This window comes from Vombatus ursinus, unplaced genomic scaffold (genome assembly GCF_900497805.2).
Source record: "Vombatus ursinus unplaced genomic scaffold, bare-nosed wombat genome assembly UNPS02014158.1, whole genome shotgun sequence".
NCBI lineage: Eukaryota > Metazoa > Chordata > Mammalia > Diprotodontia > Vombatidae > Vombatus > Vombatus ursinus.
Genome location: NW_020953936.1, coordinates 4199584 through 4222235, shown reverse-complemented (window position 1 = coordinate 4222235; position 22652 = coordinate 4199584). Strand labels below are relative to the sequence as shown.

General features: G+C 39.3%; 1 pseudogene; it reads left to right on the top strand.

Moving 5' to 3' along the window:
* The first annotated feature begins 841 nt into the window (after positions 1-841).
* The window catches only part of LOC114040863, a 69097-nt pseudogene continuing 47286 nt past the window's right edge, over positions 842-22652 (top strand).

Below are 22652 nucleotides of genomic sequence, written 5' to 3'. Positions count from 1 at the left end.
GACAAATACCAACAAACATTAACATTTCCTTAAAGAAAGAAGGATTCCATATGAAAAAGGGAATTTCATATGACACTGTCAATTGCTATTATGTAGTAGTACATTAGTTTTTTTGAAATATATATTAAATGTATAAAAAGAGTTCCAACATTGCCCTGTTTCTGTGTATCCCCTTTAGAATATCCTTGTGCTTTCTTATTTGTATTCTTTTATGTTCATTGATATATTTTTCTTTCCTTTCTTCCTTATTGGTTGGTATCAACATCACTACCCCCTCTCACTTCCTCTAACATTTCCTGAAACTCCCATCAAGAAAATGTTATCCACTGCAAAATTCTCATATTGGCTATGTCTGAAAGTATATATCTCTGGTTCTCCAGCTCTAGTCCCTTCACCTCTCTGCTAAGAGATGGGAAATACAATTCATTATCAGTCTTTTGGAGTATTAAAGGCACAACATTTCAAGAAGTCATATGAAGATACAAAATGGAAGCTTACTGAACAAAGGGGTTACTCCCTTCATCTGGCTTCCTCTCTCCTGTGTGCCTCACTTCAATTCCTAGCTCTTCCCTTCTGGTATGACTTTCTATCAGTTTCCCCTCATCCAAGACGGGTTTCTTTGATCCTGCCTGGAAAGAAGAGAAGGACCAAAGGGGCCTGAAGCAACTGACTTCCAATGGAGGCAACTCTAGATGTGTGCATGAGGCTGACTGGGATGGGCTGGCCTGGCCTGGATGGCTGTGGCAGCAGATTCTGGCCAGTGTGTGTCATGGCCAGAGAGGCAGGTGGCAGACCCAGCAGAGTTTAGGGGGCAGCTGGAGCAGTGGCTGCAGGGAATACCATGTTCTACAAGACTGGTGTGGGTAATGGTCTGAAAGAAGCTTCTGTTGGTTTAAAAGAGAAGGATGTGAAGACCATTCTACTAGTTACTGGCAAGGATTTAAAAAAAAAAAACTTCTCAACTCCCTTTTGTCCTGGGCATTGGCAGGAGCTCTTGCTAAAAGTGCAGTAGCTCCTCTGGATAGAATCAACGTCATCTTTCAAGTGTCTTCAAAAAGATTTTCTGCCAAGGAAGCCTTTAAGCTCATCTACTTCACCTACTTCAATGAAGGCTTCTTCAGCTCATGGAGAGGCAACTCTGCCACCATGGTCCCTGTGATCCCCTGTGCTGCCATCCAGTTTAGTGCCCACAGGGAGTACACACCAGTCTTGGGCTGTTACTATGTTTCTATGGTGCATTGGCTGGTGTGACTGCTTCCCAATGGATTTGGTGAAAGCTTGGTTGGCTGTCATACCCAAGGAAATGTACAGTAACATCTTTCATGTCCTCATCTGGATGTCCCATGAAGTTCTAAAAACTTTGTACAGAGGCTTTATGCCAACAGTTCTTGGAATCATTCCTTATGTGGGGCTGAGTTTCTTCAGCTATGAAACACTAAAGAAATTTCACTGTGAACACAGTGGATGGTCACAGCCATTTCCTTTTGAGCAAATGATTTTTGGTGCATGTGCCAGCTTCATTGGCCAGTCAGCCTCCTACCACCTAGATGTCATAAGGTGACAGATGCAGACAGTAGGAGTAAACGGTCAGACTTACAATACCATCTTAGGCACCTTGCAAGACATTGTCAGGGAAGAGCGAGTCACCCAAGGTTTATACAAGGATTGAACATTAACTGGCTTAAAGGCCCAATAGTGATGGAAATCAGTTTTGCCACTTTTGACCTAATGCAGATTCTTCTTCGTAAATTAGATGATGGCAGTGGTAGCTGGAGTTAATGTTCTAATGTTCAACTACCTAGATTACTTACTGAAGCACATGCATATATGTAGAAAATGCTATCCCCTATATTATTGTGAAACGTGATTTGAAATTTTACTTAATTTTTTTTTTTTAATAATTGAGTTTGTAGTATTGCTAGCCTTGGGTTCAGGCTGTGCCTAGATTATTGGTTGAGATTCACATGGTCCTTCTCTGCTTTTGGAAGTTATAAAAGATGGATCAATAATATCTCTTTTGAGTCTAGTTATGAGTCTCTGTATTTTCCCAGGAAATACCTTCTAGCTTTAATCACTACTATCAATCTCTTCCTCTAGGCATCTTGCCTCCAATTGCCATGCTTTCAGCTGTATTAAACTCTTAAAAGGCACATACACAAACCAGCAATACAATCAAAAAATATTAGCTTGGAGAAACTGGTTTCTTTAAAAGCATGTGGCAAAAAAAAAAAAGGAAAAGAAAAGAAAAGAAAAGAAAGCAACCCCTCCCCCACTCAGAAAACAATCAGACCCTTAAAGAATTAATGTTGGGAATCAACTTATCTCTCTCTTGAGAAAAGGAACTGAAGAAAACAGCAGAGAATATGAGTAGGAATCACCAGCTTTCTGTTGGTGTCATAGTTTTTCTAATGTTTTAATTGAATACCCAATTCATCTGCTCTTTCTTTTGTTGTTGAAAGTGTTAAGAGATGTAACTTACTGCATTGACTTCATTTTAAAATTTTTGTTTTGTTTTCTCATTGTTGCTATTTTCTTTGAGGAAATTACCCATTATTTCTATTATTTGTTCTTTGATTTTTAGTTGTATTTTCCCCTCTATAATATTCTTTTCTAATTTTTCTTCTCTTTGTATTCTCTTTTTTTTTCTAAAGAAAAAGTAGGTAGAGAAGGAATAAGAGTCTAATCAACACTTGTAAACTGTGGTAAAAGTGTTGTACTTACTCTTCTGCCATTCCTCTCTTCCTCAATTGCAGACTCCAATCAATACTTTTTATCCTTTCTTTCTTTCTTTCTTTTTAATCCTTCATCCCCCTTTATGATCCAACCAATGAAGTTTAAATATGTTTTGCTTGTGGTTTTGGTCTCTACAAATCTTCCCTCTCTCTTAAATCCACTCTCTCCTTGTCCCTTTGTTTTTCCCTGTTTATTTTAATGAAGTTCTTGACTAGGTCTTTTGTGTATATTAGTGTGTGAGTAATTGTATGTATGAATACATGTGTTCCACCTTCGATGTCTAGTTAAGAGTGAGGTTGTGAAATGTCCATCCCTCCAATCTCTTTCCTCTATGTTCTTCTTCTCATGCACCTCAATTGAGAGAAATAGTAAGTACCACCCCTCTTCATTCTTATTTATTCCCTAATATATTAATTTTTCTGACTTTTTCTTTCTTTTCTTAAAACCAATAGAACAAAGTAAAACCATTCCCAGTCCCTGAGTTTGTCTAACTGAACACCCTCTGTGAGCCTTGAAGACAAAGGGATTCAGTAAGGACACTTGTCTTTTCTCCCCTATTAGAATGTAAGCATATCATTATTTTAATGACTCAGGAAGAGAGAGTGAGGCTAACCACTTTGCACAGCTCTGCCTCACTTAATCCATTTCATGAGCAAGTCAAGACATCCCTCATGATGTCATTGACCTTCTTTGCAAACAAAAGACCACCACCAACAACAGCAACAACATCATCATTGCTTAGCCCTTTCTGATTGTTTAAATGTATTTCCCTTTCTGGGTTCCTCTTGATTTCTGTGTTTTCATTTCAAAATTTCTGCTCACCTATGGTTTTTTCATCAGGAATGCTTGAGAATCCTATATAAATAGAAGATTATTTCTTTCCAGATTATACTCAGTTTTTCAGGGTAAGTTATTTTTGGTTGCAAGCTTTTATTTTTTGCCTTTTGGAATATCGTATTCTAAAATTTTCTCTTCTTTAGAGTAGTTTCTTGCCAGCTTATGTGATTCTGAGTGTGGTTCTTTGATACTTGAATTCTTTCTTATTACTTACAATATTTTTTCTTTAATCTAGAAGTTCTAAATTTTGATTATGATGTTCCTATGTGTTTTCAATTTCTCATTTCTTTAAGAAGTGATCAGTGGATTTTTTTCTCCTATTTACATTTTGTACTCTGGTTCTAATAGAATCTCACAGTTTTCTTTTGATTTCTAAAAATATGGCATCCAAGTTTTTTTATTGATTATGGTTTTCAGGGAATCTGTTTCTTAAATGAACTCTCAACTCTTTTTCCAGGTCAATTGTTTTTGATAACAAATATCTTACATTTTTTCTATTTTTTCCAATCTTTTGACTTTGTTCAATTTTTTTTTCATTGTTTCATGGAGTCGTGGAGTTATTTTTCTCTATTTTTTTCAGAATACTTTGTTAAAGTTTCCCATCTTCTGATCTAAGCTAATTTTTCTTCTTCCATTTTCCCCCTTCCAGAGCTCTAATTTTGATTCTAATTTCATTTTCTGTCTCTTGATTCATTTCTGTCCACTACTCCAAAACTCCTTGTAGACATTTTTCTCTCAGATTTACTTGTAGTTATTATGAAGCTCTCTTCTTCTTGGTTTACCTTTTGACTTTTCTTAATCCATGGTTAGGAAATACTTATGGTATTTCTTCATCATCATGTCCAGTATTTTATTCTGTTTATTCATATTTCCAACCTCAGTTCTGGGATTTGGACTTTGCGCGAGGACCAGGAGTCACCCAGATACTCTTCAGTGGGCAAGGTAGGCCCTATTAGATCCTGCTTCCTTGTTTCATGATAATCCACTGCACGTTTTGGCACTAACTCAGGCCTAGGTTTTTTCCTTGTATAATCCCCAATCAGGAATTGGTTCCATCTTCTATGGTTGCTTCCATCTGTGACTCTGATGGGCTCAACTGGGAGCATAGAAATCACAGCGTTCGTAGGCCTGCTTCAAAGGCCAAAATTATACCCATTGGTTTGGGAGCTCAAATTCTAAGTTGGTCTAATTTCTTGCTATGGTCGTCAGCGCTCTGAGGAGTGCATAGTTAGTCCCTTTCTCCCATTGTCCTTTATGGTCCTCTTCCTCTTCCATCTCTTCCCAGGGGATAAACTTTTGATTGTATACAATTCTACCTTCTATTATCCCCTATCAGACACAAGCATTAAAGGTTTCTCTTTTTCTCATTTCTGTTCTGTCAGGGTCAGGACCTGGCTTCAGGTCAACATTAAGACAAAATCATCAATGTCAACATTAAAGGACACATCCTTTCTGTACCAATGATATTTTAAAAGGTTCATCTGCATATTAACATTTTATAACTATATAATTATAGTTATATATAACATAATATAATATGATAAACATTATATAAATTTCTTAAGCCTAGACAATAAACTAAACAGTAAATGAAGCCTAGATTTTTTAGCATCTTCTGATTGTGGAGGTATAAATATTCACACTAAAAATGTAACAATTAGCTCTCAGGAGCCTGTAGGAGCTGGGTCTAACACAATACTGACATCTATACCTCGGATCCCATCATAGGTTGGGAGTGATAGCAGTTATGATAGCTGTTGAACCAAAATATTTTGAAATTAATCGTAAAGTGTGGTAGACAATCATCAAAGGCTTGTATCATTCGTCCTCTCCTCCCCCACTTCTAGCAATTTAACATCCAGAGAAAAATTCTGGATCAAATAAACAATTATTATGGAGCAAGAGAATCCTTGGCGGAGCCAAGATGGCCGAGGGAAGGCAGTGACTGTCTTGAGCTCTCTCCCAAAGCCCTCCAAATACCTAAAAAAATGGCTCTAAACAAATTCTAAAGCAGCGGAACCCACAAAAAGACAGAGTGAAACAAATTTCCAGCCCAAGACAGCCTGGATGGTTGATTGGAAAGGTATATCGTACTGGACTGGGAGAGGAGTGTAGTTTGGTGTGGGCGCGCCGGCCTCAGCGACCCTGGAGCAGGCCTCAGAGGACTGAATCGCAGGCAGCTGTGGTGGTTTCCAGACTTCTGAGTCCCTGAAGGCCAAAGATAACTTAGAAGGTCAGTGGGAAAAGTCTGTGACTGCAGCGAGAGAGGAGTCGCAAGTCCCGAGCGCTGCCAGGGCCGCGGCTTTTTCCTGAGCTTCTGGCCCACAGAGTGAGGGGAATTGAGCGGCTGATCAGAGAGGGATTGCAAGGATCTCTTTGCCAGTGATGAGGCAGGAATCTCTTGCTTTACCGGTACTTGGATCTGGGTCACAGTTCTGAGGGGCGGTCCTGGGGCGCGGAGGAATGCTGGTGTGGTGGAGCTTGTTGTGGCAGTGGAGGGGAAACGCCTCACCCCTAATCATAGCACCTTGGAAGAACTGACACTTTTCAGGTCCCTAGAAGTATCTCTGAAAACAGCTGTACAAACCCCCGAAGCTTGGGACAGTACACTCTTATTACATTGGAATCAGACTTTTACCTTAACAAAGAGTTTAAAACTCAAGTAACTGGCCGGCATCATGAGTAAGCAGCGCAAAAAGTGTCAGACCATATTATCTTACTTTGGTGACAAAGAAGATCAAAACATACAACCAGAAGAAGACAATGAAGCCAAAGCTCCTACATCCAAAGCCTCCAAAAAAAATATGAATCAGTCCCAGGCCTTGGAAGAGTTCAAAAGGGATTTTGAGAAGCAAGTAAGAGAAGTAGAGGAAAAACTGAGAGTGATCCAAGAAAATCATGAAAAACAAGTCAATAGCTTGCTAAAGGGGACCCAAAAAAATACTGAAGAAAATAACACCTTAAAAAATAGCCTAACCCAAATGGCAAAAGAGGTCCAAAAAGCCAATGAGGAGAAGAATGTCCTAAAAAGCAAAATTGGCCAAATGGAAAAGGAAGCCCAAAAGCTCACTGAAGAAAATACTCCTTAAAAGTTAGAATAGATCAATTGGAAGCTAGTGACTTTATGAGAAATCATGACACTGTAAAACAAATCCAAAAGAATGAAAAATTAGAAAACAATGTGAAATATCTCATTGGAAAAACAACTGACCTGGAAAATAGATCCAGGAGAGAGAATTTCAAAATTATTGGACTATCTGAAAGCTGTGATCAAAAAAAGAGCCTAGACATCATCTTTCAAGAAATTATCAAGGAAAACTATGCTGATATTTTAGAACCAGAGGGCAAAATAGAAATTGAAAGAATCCACCGATCGCCTCCTGAAAGAGATCCCCAAAAGAAAACTCCTAGAAATATTGTAGCCAAATTTCAGAGTTCCCAGGTCAAGGAAAAAAATATTACAAGCAGCCAGAAAGAAACAATTCAAGTATTGTGGAAACACAATCAGGATAACCCAAGATTTAGCTCCTTCTACATTAAGGGACCTCAGGGGATGGAATATAATATTCTGGAGAGCAAAGGAATTAGGATTACAACTAAGAATCACCTACCCAGCAAAACTGAGTATAATCCTGCAGAGGAATAAATGGTAAGTCAGTGAAATAGAGGACTTCCAAGCATTCTTGATGAAAAGACCAGAGTTGAATAGAAAATTTGATTTTCAAATACAAGACTCGAGTGGAACATGAAGAGGTAAACAGGGAAGAGAAAATCATAAGAGACTTATTAAGGCTGAACTTTTTACATTCCTGCATGGAAAGATGATATGTGTAACTCATGAGACCTTTGTCAGTATTAGGGTAGTTGGAGGGGAAAAAATTATATGTACATATATATAGATATAGATAGATAGATAGAGAGCACAGGGTGAGTTGAAAATGGAGAGGTCATATCTGGAGAATAAAATTAAGGGGTGAGAGAGGATTATACTAGGAGAAGGAGAAAGGGAGAGATAGAATGGGGTAAATTATCCCACAAAAAAAAAAAAAAAACCAGAAAAGAAAAGGCTCTTACAATGGGGGGAAAACGGGAAGGTGAGAGGGAATGAGTGAATCTTATTCTTATAGGATTTGACTTAAGGAGGGAATAACATACACACTCAATTGGGTGTGGAAATCTGTCTATCCTACAGGAAAATGGGGGGGAAGGGGACAAGAGAGTAGGGGAATGATAGAGAGGAGGGCAGATTGGGAAAGGCAGTAATCAGAAGCAAATACTTCTGAGGAAGGACAGGGTCAAAAGAAAGAATAGAATAAATGGGTGGGTGGGATAGTATTAAGGGAAATAGAGTTAGTTTTTCACAGCATGTCTGCTATGGAAGTGTTTTGCATAACTGCACATATATAACCTATATTTAGTTGCTTGCCTTATCAATGAGGGTGGGTGGGGAGGGAGGAAGGGAGAAAATTTGGGACCCAAAGTTTTAAAAACACATGTTTAAAAAATATGTTTTCACATGCAACTGGGAAATAAGAAATACAGGAAATGGGGTACAGAAATCCATACTGCCCTACAGGAAAATTGAAGGGGAAGGGAATGAGAGAAGAGGGGGAGAGATAGAAGGGAAGGCAGACTAGGGGAAGGGGTATTTAGAATGCATATCATCTTGGGGTGGGGGGAGGGGTGAGATGGGGTGAAAATTTGGAACTCAAAATCTTGTGGAAGTAAATGTTGAAAACAAAAAAATAAATAACAATTACCATTAAAAAAAAAGATGAAAAAAAAAAGAATCCTGTGGAGGGCAACACTTTATAAGAAGAGAATAAGTCTGCAAAAGTTACAGCTGGAAAACCAGAAAAGAGTACAGAATGGTTACAAAGACTCATAGAGTGTAAGATCTAATATAAACAGTGAAGCAATAAATAAGAAATAGAATAGATAGAACTGAAATTTAGAAACCTTAACCACCATTGAAGAACAAACATTGGGTGACAATGAGAAGAAATACTAGAGAAAAATCAGGATAAAATTATAAGAATTATTTGTGCTACCTACAACAACATTGAATAACTGACCTGGACAATAGGACGTGGAGAGATAATCTAAGAATCAACTAAAATAAACTAAAGAAGAAAAAAACAAAAAATCTGAATACCACATATCAAGAAATTGATAAATGCGTTGACCAAAATATGTCTTTCTTTCCTTCTTCCTTTTCTTCCCTCCTTCCCTCCTCCCTCCCTTCTTCCCTCCCCCTTCCCTTCTTCCTTTCTTTCTCCCTTCCTTCCTTCCTTCCTTTATCCCATCCTTCCATCTTTCCTTCCTTCCTTCCTACCTACGTTCCTTCCTTCCTTCCGTCTTTTCTTCCTTCCTCCCTCTCTCCCTCCCTCTCTTTCTCCCTCTCTTCCTTCCCTTTTTAAATTTCCTTTTCTTTATATGTATCTATGTATCTATCTATCTATCTATCCATCTCTCTCTCTGTCTGTCTATTTCACTTTAAATTTATTATAACATGATTAAAAATGAGCCTAACCATTTGGTTTGTGTTGGCTTACACAGGCTCTATAAGCAACTAGTAGTAGCCAACCAAAATGAGTTGTACCTGAGGGGGTTAATTCTTTTCTACAAGGTTAATCTTGCACCCTTAATCTACTCAACAACATGCTGCATAAAGGTAAGGTATTGAACCTGAACAGTACAGGAACCTGGGTTATTTTAGTTGGAGATATGCCATGGTTTATGGACAATAAGAAGGCCTGCAAGAAGAGGAATGAAATGAAGGGGCATGTATCATAAAGAAGATAAAATACATCTTGGGTCAAGTGAACATGTTGGGTTTTTGCCCAGTACTTATTTTGAAAATCGGTGTTCATTGCCCTGTAGGCAGTAGTCAGAGGTTGGCCATGTGGGATGTCATTAAAATGGGCTCCCTGTAATCATCCTGGCTGACCTCACTAGGGCAGTATGAGGATGAATGAGTTAATATCTGTGCAATGCTCTAAAATCCTTGGTAGAAAGGGGAGCCATAAATACAGATGATTGTTATTATCTTCCCAGTCCATGACTCCCCATGGTTGTCCCTACAGAACTCTAGTCATTTTTTTGGTTTGGAAATTTCAATGGTTTAACTAATGCCAAAAAGCAAATGGTAAAAACAATAACAGCTAAATGAAGGCTTTATATTTAATGGCAGAGGGCTGTCTGGATAGAAGCAGGACTTGCCAAGATTTTCTTCCTGATTGGGGTCATTAGGAAACAGACACACCTGATGGCTTTAGGAGTCTCTCTGTACACATCCCCTACCTCCCTACCCTCAGTGGGAGATATGCTTTCGATTCTTTCTTCTCTCTCTGCTAATCCATCCACCCACCCATTTTTACACACACCCAGAATTGTGTAATGTTCAGAGCTGAAAGAGACTTTAAGATCATTTTGTACTCATTTAAAAATAGGATCTTAAGGGGCGGCTAGGTGGTGCAGTGGATAGAGCACCAGCCCTGGAGTCAGGAGGACCTGAGTTCAAATCTAGGCTCAGACACTTGACACTTCCTAGCTGTGTGACTTTGGGCAAGTCACTTAACCCCAATTGCCTCACCGAAAAAAACAAACAAGAAAAATGGGAACTTAAGCCCATAGAGATAAAGTGAGTTACCTGAAGTCACAGGTGGCAAAATCAGAACTTGACCTTGTGTTCTCATTCCAAGTCCAATGCTCTTTCCACTAGACCACACTGCAAAAGAAATGCCTCCCTCAACAACGCATTGTGGATCATGTGATATTTTACTGTATAGAGAGGCAGTATGATACTCCTAGAGACTGCTATACCTTCAGCAAGGACAACTTGGATTCAAATCCTTTCTTTGATACTTAGTAGGTGTGACCTTAGTTAAGTCACTTGGCTTCTATGAGAATCAGTTTTTGTAAAAATTGGGATGGGCATGGACCGATCTATACTACTGGTTTAGGGAGCTCCCTACATCTGTGAACATGAGCATAGCAATACTTGCAATACCTACTTTCCAGGGCTGTTATAAGGCTCCAATGAGGCTATGAATGTACAGGAATCTGTACTTTAAAGTACTATATAAATATGAGTTATTATTATTGTTGAATTCCTTTTTTATACAGAAAAAAACTTTAAAAAATTAAGGGTATTGAGGAACCTAGTTTTTTTTTTAAGTCTCATTTATATAGTGCTTTAATGCAAAGCATTTTCCTCACAAGAATCCTTTAAGTTCTGTTGTTTCTGAGGCAGCTAGATGGCTCGGTGACTAGAGCACTGAGCCTGGATTCAGGAAAGGAAGGCCTGAGTTCAAATCTACCCTCAGATCTGTGTGACCTCGGAAAGTCATTTAACCTCTGTTTTCCTTAGTTTTCTCATCTCTAAAATAGGGATAATAGTAACCCTTACCTCCTAGGATTGCTATGAGAATAAAAATGAGATAATAATTGTAAAGTAATTAGCACAGTGCCTGGCATATTGTGTGTTCAGTCTTTTTTATAGTCGTGTCTGACTCTTGGTGACAGAATTTGTTGTTTTCTTGTTAGAGATTTTTGCCAGGAAAACCCTAAATGGAGTTGAGAAGAGTCAGACATGATTTAAAAAACCGAACAACAACAATAGTGGACATACTGGCAAGGTTTGCTGTTTCCTTCTCCAGCTCATTTTACAGATGAGGAAGAGGGTTAAGTGACTTGCCCAAGGTCACATAGCTACTAAGTGTCTGAGGCCAGATTTGAACTCGGGAAGATGAGTCCTGACTCCAGTCCTGGCACCTGTGCCTCCACTGTGCCACCTAGCTGCCTCACAGTAGGTGCTATATAAAGATAGTTATTGTTATTTATTATTATCATTATTACCATTTTACTGGTGAGAAAACAATCTCGGAGAAGTTCTATCTCTTGTCCAAGGTCACACAGTTTACATGTTCCAGTGCCAAGCCTCAGTCCTGTTTTCAGAATGCAAATCCAGTGACTTTTCTATAATACCACTCTGCTTTGATGCTTTTTACATTGATTTGGAATTGATTAATGATAAATCCATTATGATTCTTAGTTATAATTTAGGAGCTGAAACTGACTGGCCATGTGACTGAAGTCACCACAACATCGAGGTAAAATCACAAGCTTAGGCACAAAACTTGGACTTTATTGGTCACCTGTAGTATCAGCAAAAGCAAATATAAGGCAAAAAACCAAAATAAGAAACCAAATAGAAGCCCAAAAAGCTTCTGATTCCTCTCAAACCCTTCCTTCCCTGTGGGGTTCCCAGGCATCATCCCATCAAACCCTTCCCCAACCATCTTCTCCTGTCTTCCATGTCTGTGCTGGACTGTTTAAAGCTTGGGAGCTAGGTTGGTGGACACATTTTCATGTGAAAGGCTGCATTGTGGATTAGCAAGGTAAATGACAGTTCCCTTACCTCTCTAAGCTTATTTTTTTATGTGTGCTCAGATTTCATTTGTATACCAATCCTAGGGAGATTTTAGGAGCAAAGTGAGTTTCATGGCTCCAATGTCCACATAGCTCCTATGAAGTGTCTTTTTTTCTTTTTTTTCCTTTTGGCAGATCCCCTGAGATTGAGTGATTCAACGGTCATGAAATTCCCATGAAGGGTTAAAAGGAAATTACAGGGAACAAGCTCCCTCCTTCTACCACGCAGAGCTGGCACACAAACTTGTCTAAGAGAAGATCTTTTAATGTGCAAATTCCCTCAGAGGACACCCATTATCAGAGTCCCATCTCTTCCCACAGGCATTTGCCTCTTTTCCTTTGGGAATATGTTTGCTTTCACCTTCTAGGATGAGAACACCTGCTATTCTCACCATCACAACCCCTCCAGTCTGTTGTTTTGATCCTGTTCTTCCACAGCCTCCACTCTTGTTAAGAGTCTAAAGAAATTACTTATCCCTTTTCTGCTCACCTATGGAGTTGTTGGCTGTGATTGGATTATGTGGGGTACATTTCCAGGTCCCCCTATCTTTATCCTCTCCTGCCTACATAGAAACAACTTCCCTCTGATTATGAACCAATTCTTACACTGGCTTATTTCAACTTACTTTGTCCCTCCAGGAAGTTCTACTCCTTGGTCACTGTAACAAATGATAATGTTAATGAGAACAGTAACTGACGTTTTTATCCTCTTTTAAAACTTTGCAAGACACATTACCTCAGTTTGTACATTGTCTCATTGGAGCCTCTTAACAATACTTTGAAATAGATATTCATTTTGTAGTTAAAGAAGCTCAGGATCATAATGATTTTCCCATAGTAACGGTCTGAGGCAGGATTTGAACTCAGTTCTTGACCTCAAGAGAGTTTAATACTCTTCTTCACCATGCCATGTTTCTCTCTCTGTCTCTGTCCCTCTTTGTGTCTCTGTTTCTCTATTTTTCACTATCAAAAACACAGGAAAGAAAAACAATAGTAGACTAAGTGCCCAGGAAATTTCTGTTGAAAATAACAAGTGAAATTTGTTTTGCATAATTTCATATTTGTAATGGGTTTTGTATTTTTTGCCTTCTCAATCTGTAGGAGAGGTGTTGTGGGAAGGGAAAGAATTTGGAACTGAAAATAAAATAAAATTGAATAAAAAAAGAAAAAACAATAAGGGAGTTGGTTGGTAATACTGGGCAAATAATGGTTCATATATTACTATCTGAGGGGCCTTTGTTGTTTTGTTCTTATTCAGTTGTTTCAATTGTTCAACTTTTTGTGACCCTATTTGAGGTTTTTTTGGGAAAGATATTGGGGTGATTTGCCATTTCCTTCTCTGGCTCATATTCCAAATGAGGAAACTGAGGCAAACAGGGTTAAGTGATCAGAGTCACACAGCTAGGAAGTGCCTGAGTCCAGATTTGAAGTCAGGAAGATGAGTCTTCCCGACTTCAGGCCCAGCACTCTATTCATAGAGGGAAAGTGGAAATCCACCACCACCTCCACTACCACCCATCCCTTGCCAAACAAGGCCTTGGGCGTTCTGGTGTCAGTGACCTGTCCTACTAAGACCCAGAAGAACACAGCACCATTAGAATTAAGTTAATAAGCAAAAATCTTCATCAGACCATTCAGAAGTAAATGCAAAGGGACTAATTAGGGCACCATCCTATAATAAAGCGATAAGAAATACTTTCCCCTTATTAGTACAAATTATCAAGAACTAAGAAAAGCATACTCAAAACTCTCCAGAAAAGATATTAAAAGGTAATCAGAAGAAGTTTGCTTATTAGAGGAAATAGCCAGGATAATTAGAAGAGGGGACTGAGTGGTGTGTTATTGGAGGATTGATCAAAAGTGATAATGATTCCCCCCCCCCCAAAAAAGAAGAAAATAAAAAGAAAAGAATGCTAATGAAGCAGTTTAAAAATATATAGAAAATAGCAGAAGGAAGTTTAAAAGGGGACACAGACACACCGGAAAGTTTTAGAACTACTGTTAAATTTAATATGTATTTTGAAAAACTAAGCCGGTGTCATAGAGATTCATAGTGTTATACGTCATCCTCTTTTTCATTTCTTTGAAGAAATGCTTATGATTTTTTGTGCTTGTCAAATTCATTATAAAAATTAAACAACATGGCTACTGTCTGCTGGCGAAAAGAGCATATTATCTTGCAGAGGCTGATATCCATAGGACATGGCATGATTTGATGCTTCCTGTGGGGCATATCCGCTGGTCTTATGGTCATCAGTTTGATCTCTGCTATTGTCTTCTGGGTTTCAACTTTTTTGGACCACATTTTAGCTCTTTCTGGAGAGAGTGCCAGGGCTTGAGTCAGGAAAAGTCATCTTCACGAGTTCAAATCTTACCTCAAGACACTTACTAGCTGTGTGACCTAGGGCAAGTCACTTCACCCTATTTGCCTCAGTTTCCTCATCTGTAAAATGAGCTCAAGAAGGAAATGGCAAACCACTCCAGTATCTCTGCCTAATGGGGTTGTGAAGAGTTTGACATGACTGAACAACAACAAACTGGCTCCTTAACTGATAGGGTGTGATGAGAAGAGAGATTCCTGGGTACAGTGAAAAATAAAAAGTTGTGCCAGGAGTCAGAAGACCTAGGTTTATATCCCACATCTGATGCTTACTACCTCAGTGACCTTGGGCAAATTACTTAACTATCTTACCTCAGTTTACCTTACCTTAACCTCAGTTTCCTTATTTGTAAAATGAAGGGGTTGGACTCTGAAATCTCTTCCAACTTTAGATTGATGGGAAGGCTTTCAGATCAAGATTACAAGCTACCGCATGCTGTTAAAAAATAAGAAAACAAAAGCAAAAAAGAAAACCAGAACAAGTTTGGGGCTAAGCAGAGCACTTCAAACTAAGATGAAATCTATTCTTTGTACTCATAATGTTTGGGGCAAATAGGTCCTTCCAGAAAAATGAATTGATTTAGAGTTGGTTATAAATTCCTTGTAATTCTCTTTTAACCCTTTATGGGGATGCTGTGACTGTTAAATCGGTCTCAGGGGATCTGCCAAAGAAACTTCATAGGAGCTGTGGAAATTAGAATCATAAAACTCACTTTGCGCCTAAAATCTCCCAGGATTGGTATGGAAATGAATCTGAGCAAAAAAGGTAAAAAAGCAAGCTTAGAGGGTGAGGGAGCTGTCATCCACCTTTCTAGGCCGTATTACTTCCTTTCCCATGAAAATGTGTCCACCAATACTTCCTAAACATTGAGTGGCCTAGCATAAGCATGTAGGACAGCCTGTGCAAAGGACTGGGAGTGGGAAATGGAATGTAAAAGTCCTACTATGTGCCGGGCACTGTGTTAAACACTGGAGATAAAAAGAAAAACAAAAACTAGTCCTCTCTCGAGTAGCTCACAGTCTACATGTAAGTATGTATAAGCAAAACACACACAAGATTAATTTGAAATAATCAATAGCACAGTTTAGCTGGAACTTAGCATGTGGAGAAGGAAATGGTGAACCACTCTGGTATCTCTGCCAAGAAAACCCCAAATAGGGTCACAAAGAGTCAGATGCGACTGGAACGACTGAACAGCAACCGAATGAATGTATACTGGAGTAATGTGACATGTTTGTAAAGACAGATTGAAGCTAGGCTGTGAAGGAATTTAAATGCTAAACTGAGTCTTCATTTTATCCTAGAAATAACAGGGAACCGCTGAAGATTCATGAGGATAAGAATAACATGGTTAGATTTGTGCTAGATGGGCAGCCAGGTATAGAATTAGTCAGTGTTGCTGTTGATGTGGTTTGTCTTTGTTCTTAAAGAGGACCATGACATCAGAAAGATGATGCCTTGTAAGTGAGTCGGATTTAGGTCAGGGAGCGTAAGATTGAAAGTAGTAAGACCAATTAGGAGGTTACTTCAACACCCCTCCCTATCCATTGTTGTCTTCCCCCATTAGGTGTAGGCTTCCCAGGGCAGGAACCATTTTCCTTTTTGTTATTTATATCCCCTGAGCTTAGCTTGGTTCAGAGGGGAGGAACATAATGGGTGCTTAATAAATGTTTATTTACCATTGACTAATAATTTAAGCAAAAAGTGAGAAGGTCTGAACTAAGTGGCTGTGGAAGTGGAGATAAGAGGACAGATGGGAGAGAGACCTTGTAAAATAGAATTGACAGGGCCCAGGGCAGCGGGGACATGGCAGTACAAAGAGGATGGGTCGCTAGTATGGCTGTCCAATAAAACAGGGCTTTCTCAAGGAAGTAAATTGCATAAGCCAAACCCATCATTTCATCAATAACCACCACTCTTCTCCATGTGCTATCCCCAATTTTAGGTCACTGGCTTGGGTTCCATCCTCATCTCCCGCCTCCCCCACAGCATTTCCGTTAATCTTTGTCTTGATTCAGCACAATCTCCGGCTTCGTTGTTGTTTAGTCGCTTTTTTTAGTTGTGTCTGACTCTTTGTCAGACGCAACTTTGTCAAAAACCTTTTGCAGGTTTTCTTGGCAAAGATACTGGAGTGGTTTGCTATTTCTTTCTCCAGTTCATTTTCCAGATGAGGAAACTGAGGCAAACAAGGTTAAGTTACTTGCCTGGGGTCACCTCGCTAGTAAGTGTCTGAGGGTGGATTTGAACTCAGGTCTTTGTGACTCCAGGTCCAGCACTCTATCCACTGTGCCTTTTATTAAGGGGATTTGTTCTGTGAAGTTTGGATTCAGTCAAAAAGCCACACTTAAGGATCTGGAGGGCCACATGTGGCCTCAAGACCACAGGTTTCCCCACCCCTGAACTAGCACCTATTGACTCCATTATCCTCATAGGGGACACCCAAAGGAGTCTTGGGGAAAACATTTTTAGAGTAGGAGACCAACTTAGGTTTCTAGTGGCATGCTACAAGGCTCTTTCCTTGGTCTTGTTATGATAAAATGTAATAGGGACAAATGTAAAGTCCTGAGCTTTTGTTAAAAATATCAACTGCACAAACATAGGAAATGGAGATGTGATTAGTCAGCAATTAATGAGAGAAATTAAGGTCTTAATGGATTGTCTCTCCCTATGAGTCAACAGCATAATGTGGCTCGAAAACTAATGTGATTTTGTTGTTCAAATCTTGTCACTGGTGAGGGGCCCTCTCAGTAAGGTAACTTCCTTTATCAATAATAATTGTAATAATAGCTAGCATTTACATAGCGTTTTAAGGTTTACAGATTTCATATATGTGTAAACTCTGTTGATCCTCACAATGATCCTCTGAGGTACATGCTATTTTTATCCCTCTTTTATAGATGAGGAAACTGTGCCTGAGAGAAATTAAATGAGTTGCCCAAGGTTGACCAAATAATAAGTGTCTGAGGTAGGTTTTGACCTTTCTGACTCCCAAATTCGTCATATTATCCATTATGCCAACCAATTGTCAATACCAAATAGCAGCTGTTCAGCAATTTTAATGAATAGCCTGGGGACATTGAGAGATTAGGTGACTTAGTCAGGGTCATATGGCTAATATGTGCCAAAAGCAGGAAAGGAACCCAGATCTTCCTGACTCTGAGGCTAACTCTTAATCTAAGGTGCCAGACTGCTTACTGTGTTGTTTTAGACTGAATAAATATTTAGAATAAGGAGGTGGCAATCCCAAGCATACTTTGTGCAGGTTAGACCACATCTGAAATGTTATATTGAGTTCTGACTTCCACATTTTAGAAGCTAGAGCTCGTTCAGGAGAGGGCGACGGGTATGCTGAGGGGAATCAAATCCTTATCATGTGAAGATTGGCTGAAGGAAATGAATACAGTTAGACTGGAAAAGAGAAAATTAGGAGATGTGATCACACTCTTAAAATATTTGAATGGGAGCCATGTGAAGGAGGGAGTAGATAAACTTATTCTGTATTTCTTCCAAGCACAATTAAAATTGTCAAGGAAAAAATTAATATCAATAATGTACCTTATGATTAAGGCTCAAGTCTGTCAGAAACAATGTTATTTAATGTTTTTTATTAATCTATATACAAGCTATTTCTCTCCAAGCTTGTAGAGAGACAGATAGAGAGAGAGAGACAGAGAGAGACAGAGAGAGATAACGACAGAAAGACATAGAGAAAGAGAGACAGAAACACAGAGACACAGAGAGACAGAGAGGTAGTAGGTAGAGACAGAAAGACACAGAGACACAGAGAAAGAGAGACAGAGACACAGACACAGAAACAGAGACAGAGAAAGAGATTCCCAAATAGTCCTTTATGACTATCTGTCCCCAAAAGATTTCAGGAAATGTAAAGGAATCTTAAACAAGGAAAAGATCATGTCAAAATACAGCTTGGAGTTAACATCCCAGAACAGTCATTGTTCAGTTCCTCCCTGTATGACCCTTTAAGATTTCCTTCTTGTGATCAATATGTTAACCTTGAATTTCAAAAGAGAAGACACTATTTCCAGGAGCATCTTGGTACAAATCACTCCAGGTAGGTGGGAGAGCAATTATACCATCTAGACAAGAGTTAAGTCTAGTTATCACCCTTCATTTCAAAGGAATGCTTTAGCCCTTAGTTCTTCCTGCTTTCCTGAAGGGAAAAGTCTATTAAGTGTTTTAGGTAAGAGAAATACTATTTCTTAATATATCTACAGAAACTAGAAAGTAGGGGTTTTTTTTGTTGTTGTTATTGTTGTTGTTTTCCTTCCACAGACCCAATGGATGTTTTTTTCCCCAAATAGCTTCGATGAGCAGATTGTATTTTATTTGCCCACGTCAGCATTTTCTAGTCAGTTTCAGAAAATATTTTATCATAGGATTTTTAAGATTAGAAATTTAGAGTTGGAAGGGACTTTGGAGGCTATTAAGTCCAACTATCTCATTTTATAGATGAGGAAGTTGAGGCAAACAGAGGTTAAGTGAATTGTCCAGGATCACACAGTTAGTAAGTGTCTGAGGCCTGACTAGACTAGATTAGAAAAGCTGGCAAATAAAATAAACTGCCCTGAGTGGGAATGGATTCCTCATTACCAGAAATCATCAGCAGTTTTGTTGAGGGCATGGTCATTCAGGGACAGGTTGGGTTCTGAGGTGCCATCTGAGTCTTAGATTCCTTGATTTTGTTTCACTCTCCTGCTGGAGGGCTCTCCGGTGTGGGAAGGACTCATGCCCTCCATGAATCCTCTCTGCTACAGACTTCTGTTTTCACTCCCTTCCTACAGGAATCCAGACTAAGAAGCCAGGAATAGCCAGGTTGCAGAATTTGCCTCAGACATTGCTGAATTGGGCAGGGAACATGACTGAACTGAATAGAGGTCAGAAGCTGGTGCCAGTCAGAGCAAAAAGCCAGAAGACAGAATGGTCATGTCTCAGACAGGGCAGCTAGGTGGCACAGATGATAGAGGGTTGGACTTGAAGTCAGGAAGACTCATCTTACTGAGTCCAAATCTGGCCTCAGACACTTACTAGCTGTGTGACCCTGGGCAAGTCACTTGAATTTTCCTTGCCCCAGTTTGTCAGCTGTAAAATGAGCTGGAGTAGGAAATGGCAAATTGCTCCAGTCTCTTTGCCAAGAAAGCATGGGTCATGAAGAGTTGGACTCAAAATGACTCAAAAATAAGAAGTCTCATACATAGAAGGATTGCAGGAAAAAAAATTTTTTATTAAGATCCTTAGCCTCTGAGCATCTAAGTATAATAAGAATCCAGGCATGAATCTTTCAGCTATTTTTTTTCCAGGCCTGAAAGAGTTATAACTGATGCTGGCTCTGACACTGACCTCTTTTGGACTGTGCAGGACATCCTGATATTCTGAGACCTAAGGTCCTTCTGTATCATGGAAACCTAAGATATCCACTTCGGGTTCTGTCCCTTCCAGGAAAGCCTCAGGAGTAGAGGAATCTAATAAGTTTAGAGCTTTCAGGGAGAGGTGAGACTCCTTAGTAGGAGTGGAGTTAAGTCTTTATTGACCTGAAATGCTTTCCAGGATACATAGTGATAGAGGAAAGAAAGAGAGAGACAGAGAGAGAGAGAAACAGAGAGACAGAGACAGAGACAGAAAAAGACAGAGAGACAGAAACAGAGCAAGAGACAGAGGAATGAGACAGAGATGATAGAAATAGATATATACTTTCAATGGATTCATTATATTACTGATGTGAATATGCCTTTTAATGGTACATAATGGAATTCATTTAAAATTTTCAAACTGTACAATTTATCTCTTCCATAAAAGGACAAGAGATGAAGAGAATATTTACCCAATGAATCAGAGGCCTAACTCTTAAACATTTTAGGGTATCAGTGCAATGCTCAGACTGTCCTATGACTGACTCACCTTTTCTTATCAAATTTTCCTGGGTGACATCCCTTATCTTTCTTCTTTCATTAAAAAGTAAAAGTTCTATCTATACTACAGCTAGGTCATGCCCACTTCATATTTCTCCATTGCCCTTTTGATATATGGCCCATATTCTTTGCACGTATTCTCCATTACAATGTGAGAGCTTCTAGACGGCAGAAACCGTCTTACTTCCTTGAATTTGTATTCCTCACACGTAACATAGTGCCTGGCCCATAGTAAGCACTCAAGAAATGCTCTATCAAATGCATGTGTGTGTATATGTGTGCATGCGGTGTGTGTGTGTGTGTGTGTGTGTGTGTAGGATATTATACTGTGTATATATGTGTACCACTATAGCATCCTAACTCCTACCTCACAATAAGGGCGAAAGACAGAAGGATAGCCAAAGTGATTCCCTTGAGACAGCTGGCTCAAATACATTGATTCCCACACCTGGCCAGGCGTGAAAGCAGATGGGGAACATTCACATTCCTGGTATCCATGGCTTGGAAAATAAAAAAAAAAGAGAAATCTGTTGATTCTCCTTCAGAACCAATAATCACCTCATTGCAATGCCAATTTGTCAAGTATGGAGACAGCTTTCCACAGTCATACTAAAAAGTGTAAATATTAAGACAAAAGTTCTGGCTTTGTCCAATTCTAACCAGCCATATGAACTTGGGCAAGGATGACTAACCTGAAAGCATCGAAGGCTTCATAAATTTATGCTAATTTCTCAGAGCCCTCTTACATCATCAATCCTGACCATTGCCATGTTCAAAGCAAAATCCTGGAGTCCATACAGTGTATGAACTTTTACTTGAATGGCATCTCTCCTTTCCAATATCATTGATTTTATTTTATTTTATTTTATTTTTTTTGGTTAGGCATTGGGGTTAAGTGACTTGCCCAGGGTCACACAGCTATAGTAAGTGTCAAGTGGATGAGGGTGGATTTGAACTCAGGTCCTCTTGACTCCAGGGCTGGTGCTCTATCCACTGTGCCACCTAGCTGCCCCTAAATGTAGGTCTTTTTTTTTTTTTGGTGAGGCAATCGAGGTTAAGTGACTTGCTCAGGATCACACAACCAGTAAGTGCCAAGTGTCTGAGGCCATATTTGAACTCAGGTCTTCCTGACTCCAAGGCCGGAGCTCTATCCATTGCACCACCTAGCTGCCCCTCCAATATCCCTGAATTTAGACCATTATTAGGTTTATAGACAAAGTATGTCTCCAGACCTTTGACTACCAACGTGTCTCACATGTTGAGTGGAAAGTCACTCATCCCCAGCTTAGTCCTGGTCATTTCTACACTGAGCCATGAACTCTATATAAATATTAGTTATCACCACCAGTAGCACCACCAGCATCATTGTTATTCATCTCATGTGTTGTTCAGTTGTTTCAGTTGTGTCCAACTCTTTGTGATCCCATTTGGCAAAGATCCTGGAGTGGTTTGTCATTTCCTTCTCCAATTCATTTTCCAGATGAGGAAACTGAGGCAAACAGGGTTAAGTGACTTGCCAGGGTCACACAGATTTGAACTCAGGAAGATAAGTCTTCCTGACTCTAGGCCTGGCGCTCTATCCACTGAGTCACCTAGCTGCCCAATTCATCATCTTTTTAAATGGCATTCAAATACAAATACAGCACTATCTTGTTGTTGGTTTTTTGTTTTTAATGTTCTGCATATGATTACACTGGTATATAAAATGACTGCTTTTTTGTACATGAATATGAGTACAGAGATACAAGGTCAATTTCCCCAAAAGCATTTTCAGAACAACTGAAGTAGCAGACAGGGTGACAGGGATGATCCACACTTCATCCTCTGCCCCCATGGTTTTAATCTCTTCCCCTAGGCTTCTATATTTTGAAAGCTTTTCATTTTACATAGTTGGGAGATTATACGTCTTTGATATAGTGACATCTTTCATGGATCAATGCTATGTCCAGACAGCGGTAGGCAACAGTTCTGTCTGTAATAATGTTGTTCATCTGCTAATTCTCAAGGATATTTTGGGGGGTTGTATTTGTAGCATGGAAATTTATTATCTGATAGTTTATAAAGAATAGCGGAGAACAAGATTAAAAACAGTGAGGGAGGTGTAGACATATTGGGATGGAAAGAATAGAGGATGTTATTACCCCATAATGGGAAAGGAAAGGGTGCCACTAAAGCACATTCCCATGGGTGAGGGAGAGGGGAAATCTGTGGTAAGAGATAGGAATCTTATAATGGAGGTTGGTTAGGAGCAATTTGTACATTTGGAGTCTAACTTCTCTGAGAAAATTTTGTAACCTCGCAAGATTGCTTCCCACCCTAGGAGAAGAGATATATGTGTACT